At 46.3% G+C, this 21,288-nt stretch overlaps 1 protein-coding gene across 1 annotated transcript in view; it reads right to left on the bottom strand.

The window, feature by feature from the left end:
* Nucleotides 1–5,093, bottom strand: part of FRS2 (fibroblast growth factor receptor substrate 2) — a 33,968-nt gene extending 28,875 nt beyond the window's left edge. Inside the window, exon 1 of the mRNA XM_069975044.1 lies at nt 4,948–5,093. The gene's annotated coding sequence lies outside the window, so the exon portion shown is untranslated. The remainder of the gene's footprint in view (nt 1–4,947) is intronic.
* Nucleotides 5,094–21,288: the final 16,195 nt, after the last annotated feature.

Raw genomic sequence — 21,288 nt, 5'->3', positions numbered from 1 at the left:
GAGTATAAAGTGTTTAGTCGAGGCTTCACACTGCCCTTGCTGAAAGTATAGAGAAAAATAAAAGGGAATGAGGAAAAAGAAAGTTTCTTTATAGGGATAAAGTTTACTTATGGTCACATAAAAAAAATAAACATTAAAAATAGATAAACGCACAAAGATATAGGTATCAGTTTGCAGAGAAGCAACATAAGCAGCAATCTGCACACAGGCCACATTGGATCACTGGATCGTTTGTGCAGCTCTAATGTATGTATGCAGGCAACGATAAAACGACTAACGCAAATATGTGTATCGTTGATCGTATCTTTTGAGCTTAAGATCATTAATCAATTGCAAATCTTTTCCAAATATGTAGTATACAAACCATCATAATTACATAACTATCGTAACATGTACAGTGCTACCTCGGTTCGCAAACTGCTTGGAACACAAACTGTATTTTCAATGAAACTTTCCTTTGGCTCTCAAACTCTTGCTCGGTTCTCAAACATTTTTCGGGCACCCAGTCTTGAAGTACAGTAATACCGCGGTATTCAGACAAAATATTTCCTGGATGTAACGTTCAGAATTCAAACTTTGTTCGGTATCTGAACGTTTTGTGAGCGTGGATGGTGGGTTGTACCTGGTGAGTTTAGCACTGGAGAGGCTTCACATAAAGTACAGTACTGTATAAGACTGCTGTAGTGCATATGCAGTACAGTAGTAGTACAGTCAGTGCACCACCATCTCCCATCCTGTACTGTATAAGACTGCTGGAGTGCATATACAGTACAGTAGTAGTACAGGCAGTGCACCACCATCTCCCATCCTGTATTGTATAAGACTACTGTACTGATACACCCAACCAGCTGTATCATTGCAGCAGCATGTAGATTTAACTGGTTTTAGAGCTCCCGGCATCATCGTCAATGAGGATATCCAGAGTTCCAAAGTCTGTTCCGTAGCAAATAGTCCATATATACAGACTGTGCAGAGCATCCAAATGATCGTGAAGTCTACGGGATCTGTGACAAAGGGGTTATCCAGCGCTACAAAAACATGGCCACTTTCCCCCTTCTGTTGTCTCCAGTTTGGGTGGGGTTTTGAAACTCAGTTTCATTGAAGTAAATGGAGTTTAAAGGGGTAGTGCGGCGGTAAACAATTATTCACAGAACAACACACATTACAAAGTTATACAACTTTGTAATGTATGTTATGTCTGTGAATGGCCCCCTTTCCCGTGTCCCACCACCCCCACCCGTGTAGCCGGAAGTGTGGTGCGCTATACATACCTGTCACGGTGCGACTCGTCTCCGATCTTCAGTCAGCGAAGTCGTCTTCGGACGGCCGGGCCGAATCCCTCCGAGCGTCCTGAGTGCCGGCCACCCTCTTCAGCGTCATCAGATGCTCAGCCGCGATTGGCTGAGCACAGTTTGGCTCAGCCAGTCGCGGCTGAGCAGCCGATGACGCGGCAGAGGGCGGCCGGCACTCAGGACGGACAGAGGGATTCGGCTGAAGACGACATCACTGACTGAAGATCGGAGACGAGTCAGCACGTGACAGGTGAGTATAGCGCACCACACTTCCGGGTACACGGGTGGGGGGGGGTGGGACACGGGGAAGGGGGCCATTCACAGACATAACATACATTATAAAGTTGTATAACTTTGTAATGTGTGTTATTCTGTCAATAATTGTTTACCGCCGCACTACCGTTGAAATGGAGACAACAGTAGGGGGAAAAGTGGCCATGTTTTTGTAGCGCTGGATAACCCCTTTAACTTGATCATTCTTCCTTTTTTTACTTTTCACTTTTATGATGCATTTTTTGCAGATCACAGACTAAAAGATGCTGATAATATAAGGTCCCCAAAAAGGGAGAGTGAATGCAGCCTTGGGTCTTTTCTGATGGATTCACTTCCAACTTTGACTGAAGAAATGTATGTGTAAGTTAGGCAAGCCTTTAGGCACAATCATATATTACAGTTGTGCTGGTGTCACTACCAAAAAAAAAAGTGATTATGTGTTTAAAAGGAATGGACCTCCAGTCCATTCTGCAGGTTGTGCTCCCATTACCCCCAGCAAATGGCTACGAGTGGTCCATACCACACAAGGACAGCTCTAGTCTAACAGGATATACTATCTGTTCTGACTAGTGGAGGAGGGAAGCAGAGAGAGGAACACCCCATGACACCCATATGACCTAGCAGGACCTATGGACAGGGGTTCTTTTCATAAGACCACTTTTCCAAAACAAGACTAATAAAAACGTAAGCACTTGAACTTCTTGGCCTTATAAAGTTCATTGGCTATAATGTTAGATTACCTTTTAAGAACTGCCAGCAGAAGTTTCCAAATTCCCACAGTGGCCCTTATCTCACCGATTACAGGCTTCATAGTAAAGCACCCTATAATCAACTATGGTGTCTCTGATTATAGGCTGGCTTAAAGGAACATTAAATCTAAGGGCTATTTTATATCTGAATTCCTGTGCACTAGAATATGGTTATTGTTCCCTGTAAACAGCTATTTCTAGTTGGAGAAACGAAGACAGTTAAGTTCCTTGATGTGACTAGAAGACGATGATCACTACTGTATGTATCACAACTCATAACTAGGAACCTTTGCAACCATGTGTATGTGTTGTGTATGTGAATTGGGAGTCACTTTCCCAATGTAACTATAGGACACTTAGTGAGTCCCACAGAGTTACATTAAAGTGTACACGTTGTTGTAACTTTCTAAATCAACAGTACACGTTATATAAAGCAAGTTTACAATAAACATGGTTAAGTCTTGTGCAGGTTGAAAAAAAATCAAATGACTGCCTTCTCTGTGAGTGTGCAGATGTCCTGTGAAACAAGGGACTACCTGTGTTTAGTCTCTTTGAATAAAAAAAGTCAGAATACAGGAAGTGCCATGTTTTCCATGATAATAAAAAAATAATAAATTGTGATTTGCTTTATATCACATCCACTCTTGATTTAGGTTTTAAAAGTTACACTATTAAGATAGTCAATAGTAAAAAGTCAAAGAGTCTTTCCCAAGCTTCTGGCTTCCAGGTGTCTATCAAGGAGGAGAGAGGAGACATTATAGCAGATCAGGAGCTTAGGAAAGCCTCTGACTCCTTGTACCACAGAATAGAAGCACTTCTCTACATTCTGGAAGCACAGACTGATATATGAAAGGTACCGTAAGCCTTCATGACCTAACAGCTACCCAACAGTGTCAGCAGTTTGGACCATGAACAGCAGCTGACAGGTATGTAGGAGAAAAGCTGTTTCATTCCAGCATGCGCTGCAGGGAGAGACGGAAACTAGTCATTTGGGCCGTTACTAGTCAGCGCAGTCTGCAGGGATGACTGGCAGGAAGAGAGGCGAGTGAAAAGCCTCTGTCAGTCATCCCTGCAGAGTGTGCTGACAGGCAGAGAGCTGTGACTAGTTAGGGGCCAGCTCCACCCAGGTGGGTAGTTCCAACTTCTCTCCCTGCAGTACATGCTAGAGTTAGGGTAGCTTCACATCTTCAGCAGCAGATTAGATCTAAATAACTGAACACAGCATCAAATCTGCTTCAGATCTGGTGTGTGTGAAGGCTCCCTAAAACATTTTCTATATATACCACCGAGGAGGATGGTACACACAAAGTATGGTAAGAGAACACAAGCAGCTTTATTATTAGGAGCCACTAACAGCATTATAGTTGTGATTGGTTTCCTTTATGCTGTGTTTACACGTAACGATTATTGTGCGAATTTGCGCGATAACGATCGAATTCGAACGATAATCATATGTGTAAACAGCAGCAAACGATCAAACGACGAGCGAGAAATCGTTCATTTTGATCTTTAAACATGTTCTCAAATCGTCGTTGATCATTCGCAGATCGTTCCGTGTGACCACTCGTTTGCCGATTTACCAATGTGTGAGATAAGCTTAAGCGATCGCAAAACTATCGCCAAACGAATTTTCCGTAAGATATATCGTACAGTACGATCGGGCGAGTTATCGTTTCGTGTAAATGCAGCATCAGGAACATCACTTTTTATTTCAATTTTTTTAATTATAATTTATAATAATTTTTTTTAACACTATGACATACAAGCAGTCAAAAAACAGATAAACTAGTTCCATACTCCACAGCACCAAACACAGGTCGTAATGAAAAGGTATGAGATGCTGTAAAAGCTCCTCTAAGATGCATGACTGATCCCTGCCCATAGCAGCTGAGCCAGGCCTTAGGCCCACAGGGGATTTGTGCACCATCTTACATATGAAGCCCCAAACTAGCCGGGGATTACTGGAGTCACAAATGGCCGATCCCACAGTGCACTGGTCCTATAAGCACAGTCAGTAGCCTCCTGCATTTTACATTCAATCACTGTTTGTTGGGAATTTTATACAGTAGACAATCCAAGCAAATTTGCATACGATACTACACAAAAAACAAAGACTTACACTAAAGCATCTCCATGGGATGGCTGACTGCACTATTGTCCCTAGGGCCAAGCAGGGAGAATCCCAGCAGCCAGCCAAGACCTATACACTGCACAATGATACCAGGTACTGGGTGTGCACTGTGGGGACCAGTCACACATGGGTAAGACCATAGGGCAATAAAGCACACACACAAGGTCAGCTAATCCCAGCTCACCCATACCCTGATATGTATGCAGCTACAGCGCTATCACCACATCCACTCAGGAACACAGTGAGATGCAGCATCAGCTGAGAGCCTATACAGTCAGATGATGACGTCATGGCGGAGCAGCAGATGTAAGCATGTACCAGAGACACGGTGCCTGGGTGCGAAGGGCGGCAGAGCCCACCCCTAATGCAGGCTGGCAGCACCGGGGCTGGCAGGAGGGCACACAGCAGCCATGTTCCCCTCCCCGCCGAGTTTACACCAGTCTGGGCTGTATAGTTTGAAAGAAATCCCGCCCTGCTCATTCCTCCTCCCGAGGTTACTTACAGCTCTCCATCGGGGACCGGGGAGGCTCCGCTCATAGCCGGGACTCGCTCCCCGGGCTCCAGGCCGCCAGCTGGACCGACGCTGCTCGCTGTACGCAGATTCTGAATGCTACTGCTTCCGGGTCACACGAACAGCGGCCACGGGGTCGCGCGCAGGCCAGCTGACGACGGCCGGGAGCGCGCACTGGCATTGTGACGTCACCGGATGAGGCTGAGAGAAGGCGCGAGAGGACCGCCTGCCCCACCGTTCTTAAAGGGACAGTACACAGCCCTCTCTAGCCTAAGCTCTGTGTGTGTGTGTGTGTGTGTGTGGTGTGTGTGTGTGTGTGTGTGTGTGTGTGTGTGTGTGTGTGTGTGTGTGTGTGTGTGTGTGTGTGTGTGTGTGTGTGTGTGTGGTGTGTGTGTGTGTGTGTGTGTGTGTGTGTGTGTGTGTGTGTGTGTGTGTGTGTGTGTGTGTGTGTGTGTGTGTGTGTGTGTGTGTGTGTGTGTGTGTGTGTGTGTGTGTTCTAGAGATAACCGGACCCTTGCTAACGGCCATAGATTTCGAGCGTACATAGTACAGTGTTACCTAACCTGATAACTACTGCTACTACTGGTTCTGTGACAGCTCTAGGTTGGGGAATATTATCTGCCTGAAACCAGAACTGGCCTTCCCAATAGTAACCAATCACAGTTCAGCTTTTATATCCTAACCCCTTCAGGACCGGGCAAATTTTCGTTTTTTCCTCCCCGCGTTTAAAAAGCAGCAGCCCTTCCTTTTTTTTCACCTACAGGCCCACACAAACCCTTATTTTTTCCACCACTTATTGTACTTTGCAATGTCACACTTAATTTTTTTCCATAAAATATGGTAAAACTGACTTTTTATATATGTTCCTCAAGTCGGTACAATTACAACGATATGTAACTTGTACAGGGGCGTAGCTAATGTCTCCTGGGCCCTGGTGCAAGAGGCCAACTTGGGCCCCCCCTCCTCCTCCTTTCACGACCAAGTGATGCTATTGGTGTGTGTGTATATATATATATATATATATATATATATATATACACACACACCAAGACAGATATTACCACTAACACCAGCATATTGGAAGAGAAAGTATTATCACCGTACATATTACTGCCATACTGTTACCGACCAAATCCTGTATACTGAGACCTATATTACCAGTAATACCAGTATATAGGAAGGAAACATTACTGCCACACCACAACCACTACCATCACCACCATATTGTTACTGACCAAATCCAGTACACTAAATCACCTCATCCAGTCATATAGAGGTGGCCCCAGCTCTACACAGGCTCTATACACCATATACATTACAGTGCAGATATATCAGGTGACTCACAGGGGGACGTCTTCTCTGATCGGAGTTCTTCCCTTTTCATCTTCTTCTCCATTTGCCCTGGGCCGTTATGAGAACTTCTCCGAGCCACAATTCCACAGAATCTGCCAGACAGACATATTAGTCTCCTCACTCTGGCACCATCCTCATCTATATACACACTGCACATCTGTATTGTCCCCTTTACACACTCCTTTAGTGGGTAGCCCTGACTCTATGTGACCCCCTAATAATATATGCCCCCCTCTGTGTATTCCCTCTCCCCCTATATTGCCCCCCCCCAAATAGATGGCCCCTCTCCCCCCATGTTGCCCTCCTTATAGATGGCCCCTCTCCCCCCACCCTCCCTTATAGATGGCCTCCTCTCCCCCCTCCATATAGATGGCCCCCTTTACCCCTTCCCTTATAGATGGCCCCCTCTCTCCTCACCCTCCCTTATGGATGGCCCCCTCTCCCCCCACCCTCCCTTATAGATGGCCCCCCTCTCCCCCCCTCCCTTATAGATGGTCCCCTTCCCCCCCTCCCTTATAGATGGTCTCCTTCACCCCCCCTCCCTTATAGATGGTCCCCTTCCCCCCCCTCCCTTATAGATGGTCTCCTTCCCCCCTCCCTTATAGATGGTCCCCTTCACCCCCCCTCCCTTATAGATGGTCCCCTTCACCCCCCCCTCCCTTATAGATGGTCCCCTTCACCCCCCCTGCCTTATAGATGGTCCCCTTCACCCCCCCTCCCTTATAGATGGTCCCCTTCACCCCCCCTCCCTTATAGATGGCCCCCTCTCCCCCCCTCCCTTATAGATGGTCCCCTTCACCCCCTCCTCCCTTATAGATGGTCCCCTTCACCCCCCCCCTCCCTTATAGATGGCCCCCTCTCCCCCCCCTCCCTTATAGATGGCCTCCTTCCCCCCTCCATATAGATGGCCCCCTTTACCCCTCCCTTATAGATGGCCCCCTCTCTCCTCACCCTCCCTTATGGATGGCCCCCTCTCCCCCCACCCTCCCTTATAGATGGCCCCCTCTCCCCCCCTCCCTTATAGATGGTCCCCTTCCCCCCCCCCTCCCTTATAGATGGTCTCCTTCACCCCCCCTCCCTTATAGATGGTCCCCTTCCACCCCCCCTCCCTTATAGATGGTCTCCTTCCCCCCCTCCCTTATAGATGGTCCCCTTCACCCCCCCTCCCTTATAGATGGTCCCCTTCAACCCCCCACCCTTATAGATGGTCCCCTCTCCCCCCCTCCCTTATAGATGGTCCCCTTCACCCCCTCCTCCCTTATAGATGGTCCCCTTCACCCCCCCTCCCTTATAGATGGTCCCCTTCACCCCCCCTCCCTTATAGATGGTCCCCTTCACCCCCCCTGCCTTATAGATGGTCCCCTTCACCCCCCCTCCCTTATAGATGGTCCCCTTCACCCCCCCCCCCTCCCTTATAGATGGCCCCCTCTCCCCCCCTCCCTTATAGATGGTCCCCTTCACCCCCCCTCCCTTATAGATGGTCCCCTTCACCCCCCCCCCTCCCTTATAGATGGCCCCCTTCACCCCCTTCCCTTATAGATGGCCCCCTTCACCCCCCCCTCCCTTATAGATGGTCCCCTTCGCCCCCCCTCCCTTATAGATGGTCCCCTTCACCCCCCCTCCCTTATAGATGGTCCCCTTCACCCCCCCCTTATAGATGGTTCCCTTCACCCCCCCCTCCTCCCTTATAGATGGTCCCCTTCACCCCCCCCTCCTCCCTTATAGATGGTCCCCTTCACCCCCCCCTCCCTTATAGATGGTCCCCTTCACCCCCCCCCCTCCTCCCTTATAGATGGTCCCCTTCACCCCCCCCCTCCTCCCTTATAGATGGTCCCCTTCACCCCCCCCCCCTCCTCCCTTATAGATGGTCCCCTTCACCCCCCCTCCTCCCTTATAGATGGTCCCCTTCACCCCCCCCCTCCCTTATAGATGGTCCCCTTCACCCCCCCCCTTATAGATGGTTCCCTTCACCCCCCCCTCCTCCCTTATAGATGGTCCCCTTCACCCCCCCTCCTCCCTTATAGATGGTCCCCTTCACCCCCACCCCTCCCTTATAGATGGTCCCCTTCACCCCCCCCCCCCTCCTCCCTTATAGATGGTCCCCTTCACCCCCCCCCTCCTCCCTTATAGATGGTCCCCTTCACCCCCCCCCTCCTCCCTTATAGATGGTCCCCTTCACCCCCCCCTCCTCCCTTATAGATGGTCCCCTTCACCCCCCCTCCTCCCTTATAGATGGTCCCCTTCACCCCCCCTCCTCCCTTATAGATGGTCCCCTTCACCCCCCCCCCCTCCTCCCTTATAGATGGTCCCCTTCACCCCCCCTCCTCCCTTATAGATGGTCCCCTTCACCCCCCCCTCCTCCCTTATAGATGGTCCCCTTCACCCCCCCCTCCTCCCTTATAGATGGTCCCCTCCTCCCTTATAGATGGTCCCCTTCACCCCCCCCCTCCTCCCTTATAGATGGTCCCCTTTCCCCCCACCCTCATAGATGCCCCCCTATTTCCCCCCACCCGTACAGGCTGATAAAAAAACAAAACTTAACTCACCTGACAACGCGCTCCCACGTTGATCCTCACTCCTTCGGTCTGTCCTTGCTGCTGCGCGGCTGCCGGGGGTGTCGCGTCTTATCCCCGGCAGCGCGCGCATCCCAGAGCTCCCTGCGCGCCGGAACCGGAAGTCAGGGCCCAAGGCGCGCAGGGAGCTCTGGGATGCCTGCGCAGCAGCCGGGGGAAGACAGAGTCGGACTCTTGTGACCGCAAGCAAAACAATGCTTGCGGTCACAAGAGTGATTGAAAGGGAGGGCCTTGCGGGGCCCTGAGGGCCCCCCTTTGTGGCGGGCCCGGTCGCGGCGGCAACCCCCGCGACCACGGTGGCTACGCCACTGAACTTGTATAACTTTTATTTATTTGATGGCTTTTTTAAAAAAATAAAACCTTTTAAAAAAATCTAAATGCTCCTTTAAATCACCCTGTTTCCATGCTTATAACACTTTTATCCTTTGGTCTATGGGGCTGTGTCAGGTGTCATTTTTTGTGCCATGATCTGGACTTTCTGTCGGTACCTTGATTGCGCATATACGACTTTTGGATCGCTTTTTATTACAATTTTTCTGGATTTGATGCTATCAAAAATGCACAATATCAGGAATGTAATCATTTAATAGTTCGGTTGATACCAAATATGTTTATTTATTTATTTATATTATGGGAAAAGTGGGTGATTTAAATTTTTTATTAGGGGAGGGGATTTTTTATTAATGAAAAAATATATATATTTTTTTTTACAGAGTAATTAGAAGTCCCCTGGGGAATTCTATATACAAAGCATTGATCTCCCATTGAGATCAATGCTGCGTATATTACAGAGTGCTGATCCATTAGATCGGTGCTCTGTTGGTCTGGTGTGCTGCAGACCAGATCAGCAGAATACCGAGCCGGGATCAATGTCATTCCGTGGCCTGGCCAGTAAAGTTAAACGGATCACCCCTCCACAATCCACCCACTAGACCACGGAGGGGGATAAAGAGCAATCCCGCAAAAGGTCACCGCGCGGCCCCGCTCTGAACTCCCCTACCCAAACAAGGACGTACAGTTATGTCATTGGTCATGAAGGGGTTAAAGGGGTACTTTGGCCCTTTAAAATGATTTACATATTACTGTCCTTATCTAGAAAATAATAAGGAAGACATACACACACACACCAGCGTCTATGATTTACTAGATAAGGCAACAATATACAAAACATTTTAAGGGTACAAACACACACACCGTATACGCAGCGTATTTACTGCTGCAATACGCAGCAGATACGCAGCAGATTAGATCTAAATAACTGAACACAGCATCAAATCTGCACCTGCAGATCTGCTGCTTATCTGCTGCGTATACGGTGTGTGTTTGTACCCTATAAGGCAGAAATGGTCCTTTAACAAGCTCTGGTAAAATAAAAGCTGAGTTGTGATTTGTTACTGTGGGGAAAACATAACCGTTTTGGTTTAAGGCAAATTGATATTCATCATTTTTGGGCCCATTCCTTTAATTGTGTTTAGGGATGGTCCGAACCCGCCAAGGTTCGGGTTCGGCTGAACCCGAACGCTCGGCATCAGATTACCGCTGTCTGCCTGCTCCGTGCAGTGGGCGGATACAGCGGGAGGACCGCCTGGAAAACTGGGATACAGCCTATGGCTATGGCTGTATCCCTGTTTTCCAGGCATCCTCCCGCCCGATCCGCCCGCTGCAGGGAGCGGGCAGACAGTGGTAATCATTGCAGATGGTTCGGGTTCGTACGAACTCCGTACGAACTCGGTTCGGAACATCCCTAATTGTGTTCACATGTTGTATAAATATTGGGATAAGTCAATGCTCTTGTGTTCCATTTACACAAAATGATAAATTGCTTGATTAATCGTTTAAAGATTTTGAAGCAATGATTTGATTTCTATGCTGATCAGCCTTTGATCAGTCTTTGGATGAAGAGATAAATCCTTCGAAAAATCGTTTCTACGATTGCTTAAGGCCATCTCACACACTAGGGTGAATCTTTGAAAGACTGTTTAGACAAAGTGATCTGCAAATTATCAGCGAGTATTATCGCTCAAATGCAAACATTATCACACAGATTTGTCATTGGTCAATACAATAAAAGAGATACAAGGTTTTTATGTTTTTGTTTGTTTGTTTTTTGCATAAAAAAAGTTTTTAGAATTTTTTTTTTTTATTGTGTGGCCACATTCCAAATCTGTTACAATTTCTCTCAGATTTGTAGGTGTTGCTGTATGAGGGCAGCTTTTTGCAGGATCACTTTTGCAGGGTTTTTTTTATTGGCAGGTATATATTTTAATAAATATATTTTTTTAACATGCAATCATTTGACATTGGTGGTCTCCAACCTATGGCTCTTCAGGACGCCTGGACAGCCATTTGGACAATTTTCGGGCTTGATATAAACCAAATCCAGGCTCTGGCCAGAAAAATCCCCTAGCGGAAAAAATAAATAAATAAATAAATTGGGGAAACACCAATAAAACATCACTTTTAATAATATGCCCTAAAATAGAAACACCCCACAAACATCTAATACCACAGCCGTGGTGATCACCAAGTACAAAGAAGTCCACAAAGCCACACACCAATTCAATGGCACTCATGAACACATAAATACACAACAGGACCACTCTCTGTAGTAAAACAGATAGTAAAGGTGCAATCTCACCCACTCCACAGTCTGCTTTGATCGTGGCGTCTCTCTCTTGAGTCCAATCTGGTATGACACAGGAGTACACAGATCCACTTGGCAGGCAGGATATCCTCTCCCTATTTAACCCTAAGTGAATGTGTATGTCTCTACCCCTGCTCGCACAGGGTCCATCAGGGCACTCGCCCTACTAAGGGCAACTCCTGGCCCGAACTACCCCTTTGGGATACAATCCCTAGACAAACCCTGTATCTGCCCCCCGAAGTGGCCCATTTCTATTGGATTTGCCAAATATCCCCAGGGGATGGCGTATAGATAAAAGGGTGTTTGTATCTGAATGTTAAGCAGTGCGGTAAAATGAGAGTACCTACTCACTAAAGATCACAGTGGTGATCATAAAGTGTCTCATGCAGAAAAAATAATAAACTCCCCAATAGCTAAAGTGCTATGTGCTGTAACTACTCCAATGGGTTAATAGTAAGCTTATGCGCCCACCATATGAGGATGCTGCAGAGGCACAGTCTGGTGCAGTGGCTACCTATAGACTGTACTGGTGGTCCAATTTTCCAGCTTGTCTGCAGATCCCTTGCCTGTAGTTTTGTAATCTTTGAAAGGCTGTTTACATGAAACGATCTGCGAATTTTTAGCGAACGATGAACAACGATTTGAGAACATGTTAAAAGATCAAAATGAACTATTTTTCGCTCATCGCTTGATCGCACACTGTGTATACACGGCATGATTATAGCTCAAATGCGATCGTTATTGCAAAAATTCGAATGATAAGCGCATTATGTTGCGTTTACACAGAACGATTTTCCTTCGAATTTTTCGCAATATCGAAAACGATCGCATTTCAGCGATAATCGTGCCGTGTAAACACAGCAAACGATCAAGCGAAAAATCGTTCATTTTGATGTTTCAAATCGTCGCTCATCGTTCGCTAAAAATTCGCAGATCGTTTCGTGTAAACACTCTTTCAAAGATTCACCCTATGTAAAAGATGGGCTTAAGCGATCTTAAAAATGATCGCATTAACTATTCTTCTTATGAACTTTCTTACGATTTTTCTAATGATTTATTCCTCTAAACGCTGATCGTTATAAAAACCAAAACGTTGCTTCAAAATCGTTAAACGATCAATTGGGCGAATTATCGCTTCGTGTAAACGCAGCATTAGGAACAGCAATTCAACCATAAAGTGCCAGACCAGGTAAAGTTACTCAGTAGGTCCGCCATGTCTTCAAGCATCTAGTACATAAAATTTGCTAATGCAACAGTGCGTGTGTGGGATTTGCATAGGGCTTGGCACTAGGCCTCATTCTGGGTTAAATAGTCAAGTGGACAGCACCTGCTCAATAACACAGAAAAATGCAACAGCTCACCGCTATGCCAAGATGCAGACACAATACAGATATGAAAATAACTAAAAGCAGTCCCCTAACTGCTAAAAAAATCTCCAAAATGGTGCCTTCACAGGTACCAGATCCGCAGCGGATTTCACGCTGTGATTTGAAGCGAAATCCGCTGCGGATCCTGGTATAGTGAAGTTCTATCGGGTCACATACCTGCAGCGGAATTTTCATTCCGCTACGGATATGTGACCCGGCCCCTTTAACCCCCTGCAGCCTGCGCCCGGAGCATACATTACCTGCTCGGCACTGCGGCTGTGTGAAACTCCCAGCTCCCCTCGCTCCTCATCAGCCAATTAGTGCACGGCAGCGTAACATCCGCTGCGGATCCGGTACCGGTAAAGCTACCCTAAAAATAAAAAGATAGCTACCAGTCACTGAGCAGGACCACCCATTTATCTACTTAGCCCTGCATTAGCAGAGGTTTAGATAAGTAATAATAAGTAATACTAGAACTTTTCTATCCTAAAACTATATATCAATCCTAGAATTTTTCTAGAAAACTCTATATCAATCTACTTAGATTCTCTTGCTCTATAACACGATGGATGCCGTCTATTGTGATGGGTCTATTCAGGGGTCTGTATTTAGATAAGGATTTGGTCTGGGGGTCCTTTTTATTTAGCTTTAGGTTTGGGGTCAGAATTAATTTAGTGCCATTTCCAGTCTGGCATCTGAATAAATTTTGGTGTCTGGTCTGGGATATAATGGCCCTATTCCACGGGCCGTCTAGAGAGCGCTCGTTTGCTCCTCGTTCCCCGCCCGCTGCCGCCGCTATTCAACGCGGCTGCAGCGAGCGGGTGAGTGCGGGAGGGGCGGCGGGGAGCTGCGGGGGGGGGGGGGGGGGGGGGGCTGCCCGGGGGATCGCTGATCGTCCGGACAGCCCATAGGATACAGCAGCGTCTGCTGCCGATGCTCCTATACAACGGAGCGACGGCAGAAGATCGTTGCTGTATCAGTCGCTTGTTTTTCAACATGTTGAAAAACAAGCGACTGCAACGATCAGCCGACATGACTGATGTCGGATGATCGTTGCACTCTATTCCACGGGACGATTATCGTCCATAGCGGCCGATATCGGCCGAATACGGCCGATAATCGTTCCGTGGAATAGGGCCTTAAGTTAGGGCCATAAAGTTCTTTTAATTTAACACTGGTGTTTGGATTTTTCTAGCTAAGTAAATATTTGTAGCATACACCTATTACCCTCCTTCTATTGATGGTGAAGAGATACTGATGCCAGTGTGAAAATTACGCAGTGCTACTGTTCCAAGACCATGGTCAAGATCTCCTGTAGTTGACGGAGATCTAAATAATATAACTTGCCCCAGAGAGAAACTGGAATGTCATAAAACATTTACATTACAGGAATATCAAGTCTGACGTTATTGTAGGCATTAGTACAATATATTCATTGCTCAGCCTGCAGAATATTCTCACAGCTGTGTGTATGGATATTGAGGGGGTGTTCATATGCTGCAGACAGTCTGTATGGTATAATTAATTTGCAAAATGATGCTGTCTCTGTCTGAGAGTGCTGGAGCAATTCTGGAGCAATAGGATGCACCTTTTATGGTCTGATCCCGTCAGGAATATGTGTGTCTTGGCAGGTTTTTACCACTCTGCCGTCTCTGAGTTCTGTTTACACTTGTTGGCAAATAGTTTTTGCTAAGTAGCCTACAGGCATGAAATGATGAAATACACGGCATGATTGATCATTCTGCTCTACAGTACATCTGATGTTTATTGCATTATAGTCTGTAGATACAAAATAATTGTTCTATTGAATAAATAATGTGTATGGCAGTTTTACTAAACCATTGTGATAAAATACTGGTTGGTTTCAGATGCACAAAAGAACTGGTAATTCAGGTTGGTAAGCAAAGTTTCTATAATCCTATTGCCCCAAGTTACACTACCTTGAACAGATTTACATTTGATTCCCAGGTGTGCCATGAAACTGTGAGGTGTCACCAGATACAAATGCAGTATTGGCATTTGTATTGAAAATTACCTTATATTGTATGTTCTAATAGAATTAATAATGGTCACAGTTTATACTGTATAATACCTTTAATCTCACATCCAATAGTCCGTAACTGTTATAATCTTATGATACTTTTACACGGAGCGATAATTCACCCGATCGAACAATTAACGATTTCGAATGAACGATTTGTTTTTCATAGCGATCAGCATTTAGACAGAACGATATATCCTACGGAAAAATCATTTTGTGATCTCACACATAGGTTAAATCGGTGAAAGACTGTTTACACGGAAACTGCGAATTTTTTGCGAACGATCAACGACGATTTGAGAACATAAAGATTTCTCGCTCGTCGTTTGATCGTTCGTTGTGTTTACACGGAACGATTATCGCTCAAATGTGATCGTTATCGTGCAAATTCAAACATTAATCGTTACGTGTAAAACCACCATTAGCCACTGTCCTTTCAAAAGTTAATGATCGCAGTGGGTCTCTGAGTTTCATAGACTTACATTGTTGGAATCTGCCTATCAACAGATAAAGTCAGGTAGTTAAAGGGAACCTGTCACCCCCCGTGCCGGGTCAGAGCCCGGAAGACCCCCCCGCTAGAGCCCCTTATACTCACCTCGTTCCTGAAGTCCCGTTCCTGGAGCCGGTCCGGGAATGGAGATATCACCGTGGGAAGCCCGGCGCATGCGCTGCTGAGATGAGTCCGACGCTCAAAGAGAATGAATGGAGCTGTCATTCTCTATGGGCGTTGGACTCATCTCAGCGGCATCGGACTCACCTCAGCAGCGCGCGCGCCGGGCTTCCCACGGTGATATCTCCGTCCCAGCACCGGCTGGAGAAGCGGGACTTTGTTCGGCCGGGCTCTGACCTGGCATGGGGGGTGACAGGTCCTCTTTAATGGCACTGCTGCAGCTCTCTGTCCCCAATTATAACTTCTGATCACAAAGGGCCTTAGCAGTAAGATCCTCTGCGTTCAATAACTTTTGCCTGATAATATGTCAAAAGTTATTTTTGATGACAGTGACTCTCTAAAGATATAGAACATTTCTTATAGATTTTAATTTGATCCTCATGGGGATCCTTTTTTAAGTGAATCTGCCACCCCGACTGTACAACATACCTTTGCTGCCTGTATCTGTGTTGTTATTCTCACATAAAAAATCACTTTTAGGCCATCAATAGTGTAAAGGAGGTGGGTCAATGGTTCCCAGGGCTCTACACTGTTACTCCTCACTGTGCTGTGTGCCTGCCCTTTTGCATAATCAGCATCATGCTCTCTGCATACAGCACAGTGAGGCATGGCACTGATAGAGCCCAGGGAAACCTAGGCCCCGTCTCCTTGACTTTATTCATAACCCAAATAAAGGCATTTTTTTCTGAAAATAAAAATAGAGACACAGGAAACAAAAGTGTGTCACTGTAAGTCCCTGTAAAGTTGATGTGTGGAATTTGTTAAGATGTTTGCTTGGTAAAGTCCATATGGAATCTACATAAAATCTCTTTGTGAACATATTGTTACTACGCAAACGCAGTGAACCAACTTTTCTTTCTGACTGATTCTGTTCAATCATATTTTATTCACTGATACAATCCAACAAATGCACTTTAAGGAGAACATCTCAAGCTGCGGCTTGAGACGTCTCAAGGCATCTCAGCCATTCTGCGGTCATAGTGGACTCCCGCCTCGGCCGCTAAATTGCTGAGTTGCCTTGAGACGTCACGTCTCAAGCCACAGCTTAGTCCAGGGAGCGGCTGCGGGACGGGAATACGGGGCGGCGCGATCCGGGAGCTGGCGCTGGAACCGGGGAGGTAAGTCACCGGAGCCTTCTATTTCCCCCCCCCCTCCCCGGACACCCCAATGGAAGTCTGTGGAGAGCCCAAAATTTGTGAAGAGTACATTGCAATCCGCAAAACTGTCCGAATCACGGATCCTTTTTTTACGACATCACCAAGCTCCTTCTGCCAGAAATATCCTGCCTGATAGAAAGGACTGTGAAATGGCCCCAGACAACCAGGTAACCTTTTTGGGGGGGAGGGGGGGGGTTGGTTGGGACAGCAAGTGACATCATTTTTGCCATCCTCTCTTTTTTCTTCACAACACCTTTTTTTGCGGTTCCGCAAAAAATGGATACAAATACAGAATACAATACGGCTGATTTTTTCTGCGGATTGCGGATAAAAAATAGAGGATCCAGATTTTCATCCAGGAAAACATTCTGACGTGTGAATGCAGCCTTACATCCACTTACCTCTCCTTCTCCAGCGCTGGGGGGGGGGGGGGGGTAAGTGGATGTTATTGTTTTCACCGACCCCCTCCCCAGGCATCAGTGGCAGGTGTGTACTTGTTAATTTCTTTATCACACCACCCAACTGATCTCAGGGGATGGCCTGCCAATGCCACTGATAGTACCTCTGTAGTACACTGCAGTTTATCAGGAAGGTGGGGAGAAACTGCTGAACATTTTGAGTCTCCTTCTCACTGCCAGTTTCTTTCACACCTACACTTTTCTAGGATCTAGGGAACGGCTAGCATTTAATCTTTTGCCTGAGGCCATGCAGTAGATTAGTCACCGCTTCTGCATACATTCTCTCTTTATGTGTAAAGATGTTGGCAACAAGGAGCTCACAGTCAGAAAACCGGACTTCAGTTTCTCTCCAGTAGTAAACCCACTGCTTTTTGAAAAGATTAGCTCTCTTTGCCAAGAAAAAAAATATTCTTTCATTCTTTTTTTTTTGGCAACAAAAACTATCATGTAGTATTGCAGAGCCTATTTCCTAAATGATAGCCAATAACCTTATAGAAAAAGGCCATGTTCACATCTTTAGGATTATGTGAGTATTTAGACACAGATTCCAGATTCTGACATTTTATTTAATGTACGTGAATAGGGTATTTTATGACCTGTGGGTTCTGTACAGGAAAATGTGTACTACAACAGGGCTAATCCAGATGCAGATTCACTACCACATTCGTGGCCTCAAATTTCTGCAGTAAATTCTTAGTGAAATCATCTCTATGACACGTGCGGCAGGTAAACTGTAAAATTCCCCTCTCTAGATCATAAATGATTAATTATGACTACAATATACAAGAGCTTCTTAATTTTTTTCTGGAGCCTCACCCAAGAGTATCCTGGGTCCTCACCATCAATGTTGTGAAAACTCCCTCCCCAGCTGTGCCCCAGCAACAACTAGGGCGCGCCTCACTGGTGAGACCAGCCTCACAGTTTGAGAAGCACTGCAATATACTGTATATTTCTTACATATTTTTTTTTCAACATTTTGTGCTTTTGTTTTTTCCTCACCTTCCATAACTCCTTATTTTCCTATATACAGAGCCATATAATGATTTTTTTTGTAGGATTAGTTTTACTTTGTATTGTAATGAAATGTGTGAACATGGGCAAATTGTAAGCTTTCCCTCTCTGTATCATAAAGGACTTAATAATATTTAAATTAGCCATTGGACTCCAATCTTATATGATGACTCTGAGATGATGTACTGAAAATCCAAAGGCATACTAAACGTGTCTATGTTAATATGTAAACCGACCCAACCTCTAAAATCCTTTAAAAGGGTTGGCAACTTTTAAACATTGTCTTCCTAAACTGTATTATGCAAGAAGATAAGACACAGATAAACAATGTGTTGACTGCTGCCTTGTTTTCCATACCAATGTAGCCCCCATTGAGGACCCAGGCTGTGCACTGTTGGACGGCCCCCATAAGATTCGAGGAGCAAGTGACCCACACATCCGTGTCAGTCACTGTACAAAGCAGGAAAAGTTTTCTATGGGTATTCACTACTGCCCCGGATACTTCCTGACACAGACAGAGGTGGTAGCAGGGAGCACCTTATCAGACTGGAAATAATACACAACTTCCAGCAGCTGATAAGTACTGGAAAACTTGTTTTTTTTTAAATAGAGTCAAATACAACTGCCACCAGTTGATATTAAGTACCGCTTAAATAACGGCCATTGCAACACCAGCTGCTATTTATTAAAAATGAAAATAACATTGTTTCCTATGGAATCCCGGCCGCAGTGTATACACTCTGCATACAGAGATTCCACACAGCCGCATAGAAAACTGACATGTCAGTTTTGTGCGGCCACTCTTAATTGAATTTATTAGGCAAAAGAGCTATCTGGCTGTTGCAACTTCCCTCCATCACTTCTTATCTGTTCCAAAGAAGCAAAGCGAAGAAGGGTTTGCTTTGTCCATTAAAACCTATGGAGGGGGGTAGGAGCAGGGCCGGCTCCAGGTTTTTGTGGGCCCTTGGGCGAGAAAGCCTCAGCGGGCCCCTTTGTATAGCACACCTCGGGGCACACGTAGCACACCTCGGGGAATGTCCCCTGCCCCCATAGAAATGCCCACTGCTCTGTCCCCATAGAAATGCCCCCTGATCTCCCTCAGCACAAGAAAATAAAAAAATTAAATCACACTCACTAATCCGGGCGGGGATCTTCTCCCTTGTGTGCGCCTTGTGGATCCACCAGCAGGCGTAATGACGTAATCGCTGTGTGCCTGCTGGTGAGATCGGATCCACGCAGAAACTAGAATGGAGGTGCTAGAAGGAGGTCGTCCCCCTGGAGTCTGTGTTCTAGCTTGTTCACCATAGAGCAGGCTAGAATGGAGTTACAATCAGGAGGCATTACATGAGGTATACAAGGGGGAACTACAACTCCCAGCGTGTCCAGCCTGTTATGGGAGATCAGAGGACATTACAGGAGGAGATTTAAGAGGAGTACTACAACTCCCAGCATATCCAGCCTGTTATTATGGGAGATCAGAGGACATTACAGGAGGAGATATAATAGGACTACAACTCCCAGCATACCCAGCCTGTTATTATGGGAGATCAGAGGACATCACAGGAGGAGATATAAGAGGAGTACTACAACTCCCATCATGGACAGCCTGTTATTATGGGAGATCAGAGGACATCACAGGAGGAGATTTAAGAGGAGTACTACAACTCCCAGCATGGACAGCCTGTTATTATGGGAGATCAGAGGACATTACAGAAGGAGATATAAGAGGACTACAACTCCCATCATGGACAGCCTGTTATTATGGGAGATCAGAGGATATTACAAAAGGAGATATAAGAGTAGGACTAAAACTCACAGAAAGAAGGTATAAGTGAGCCCCGCCTCCTCCTGACACGTGACAATGATCACAGGTCCTTCATCCACCTGCATCCTCTCCCGTTCTCAGCCCCGCCCCCTTATGACGTCACCGCAGGTCCTTCCCCAGTGCAGCAAACACAGCAGGTCCTTCCCCAGCCCATCCAGCCCTCCCCCGGACTTGGGGCCGGCCGCACCCGCCCCCCCCCGGGTGTCCGGGGGTCGGTGATGTGGCGGGCGCCTGGCTCACTGCTCAGGCAAGTGTCGGGGGCCCCTTGGGCGGCCGCGGGCCCTGGCACTTGCCCGAGTATGCCGGGTGCTGACGCCGGCCCTGGGTAGGAGCTAAGGGGGTTGAGTGAGCAGGAGTGAGGGCAGCCCATACAGTTTTCAGTATAGGAGCCAGCACAGCACAACATCCTGCAATATTACCTCACCAAGTTACCAGACTCGCTATGAGCTGCACTGTTTTCTGTGCCCAGACAGTCTCCAGACTGCAGAAGCTGGTTCTCTCCTCCTCCTGCTGTTGTTTGAAATTACAGTTATACTTTAGGTGGTTCACACAAATTAAATTGCAGGTAAAATCTGGACATTTAGATTTTTTTTGTTGCATATTTAAAACATTTTTATTTAAAATTTTAATTCATTTTTTTCTGTCAGATATTAACATATTACTTCAACGTAATATATATTGCCCCTACTCTGTTTAGCTCTAGTGCAATCAGAGGCCTCTGAGATAAAAGACCACCTTGTGGATTTTGGTGTCTTCTTTTCATTAGGGTATATTTCATGCACCATATTGGGTTCTTAAAGGAGTGCCAACATAACAAATCCCCTCTCCTACAAGTCCAATACCTTTCACATTGTCTATGGTGCCTAGAAAAGTGCCTCCTTTCCACCTCTCTGTTATTTGTTTGCTATCTTGCCAAATCCAAAATAAACAGTAAACTCTGTGGTATCATAATCACCTTGATCCTCTGGAGACCACTCCTATTTGTAGGTAATATATTACTTACACTAACACTCAGCACCTCTCTTCCTGATCTCCAGAAGGACCTGTCCACCTTTGTGGTGCTCTCAAGGCTGCTTGTCAACCAGAAAAAGATGTAAGCATTCAATCACTTCACCTTCTTTCTCTGTTGCATCTTGGAGACCACTCAAGATGCAATTATGTCACAAAACCACAAGTGTGATACGATTAGGTACATTTTTTTGGAGAAACACAGTAGTGCCAGCTTTGGACTGG

The sequence above is a fragment of the Dendropsophus ebraccatus genome, chromosome 1 (assembly GCF_027789765.1).
Source record: "Dendropsophus ebraccatus isolate aDenEbr1 chromosome 1, aDenEbr1.pat, whole genome shotgun sequence".
In the NCBI taxonomy this organism is placed as follows: Eukaryota; Metazoa; Chordata; class Amphibia; order Anura; family Hylidae; genus Dendropsophus; species Dendropsophus ebraccatus.
Note: the sequence above shows the minus strand (reverse complement) of the source record. Positions and strands in the feature narration are given on the sequence as shown.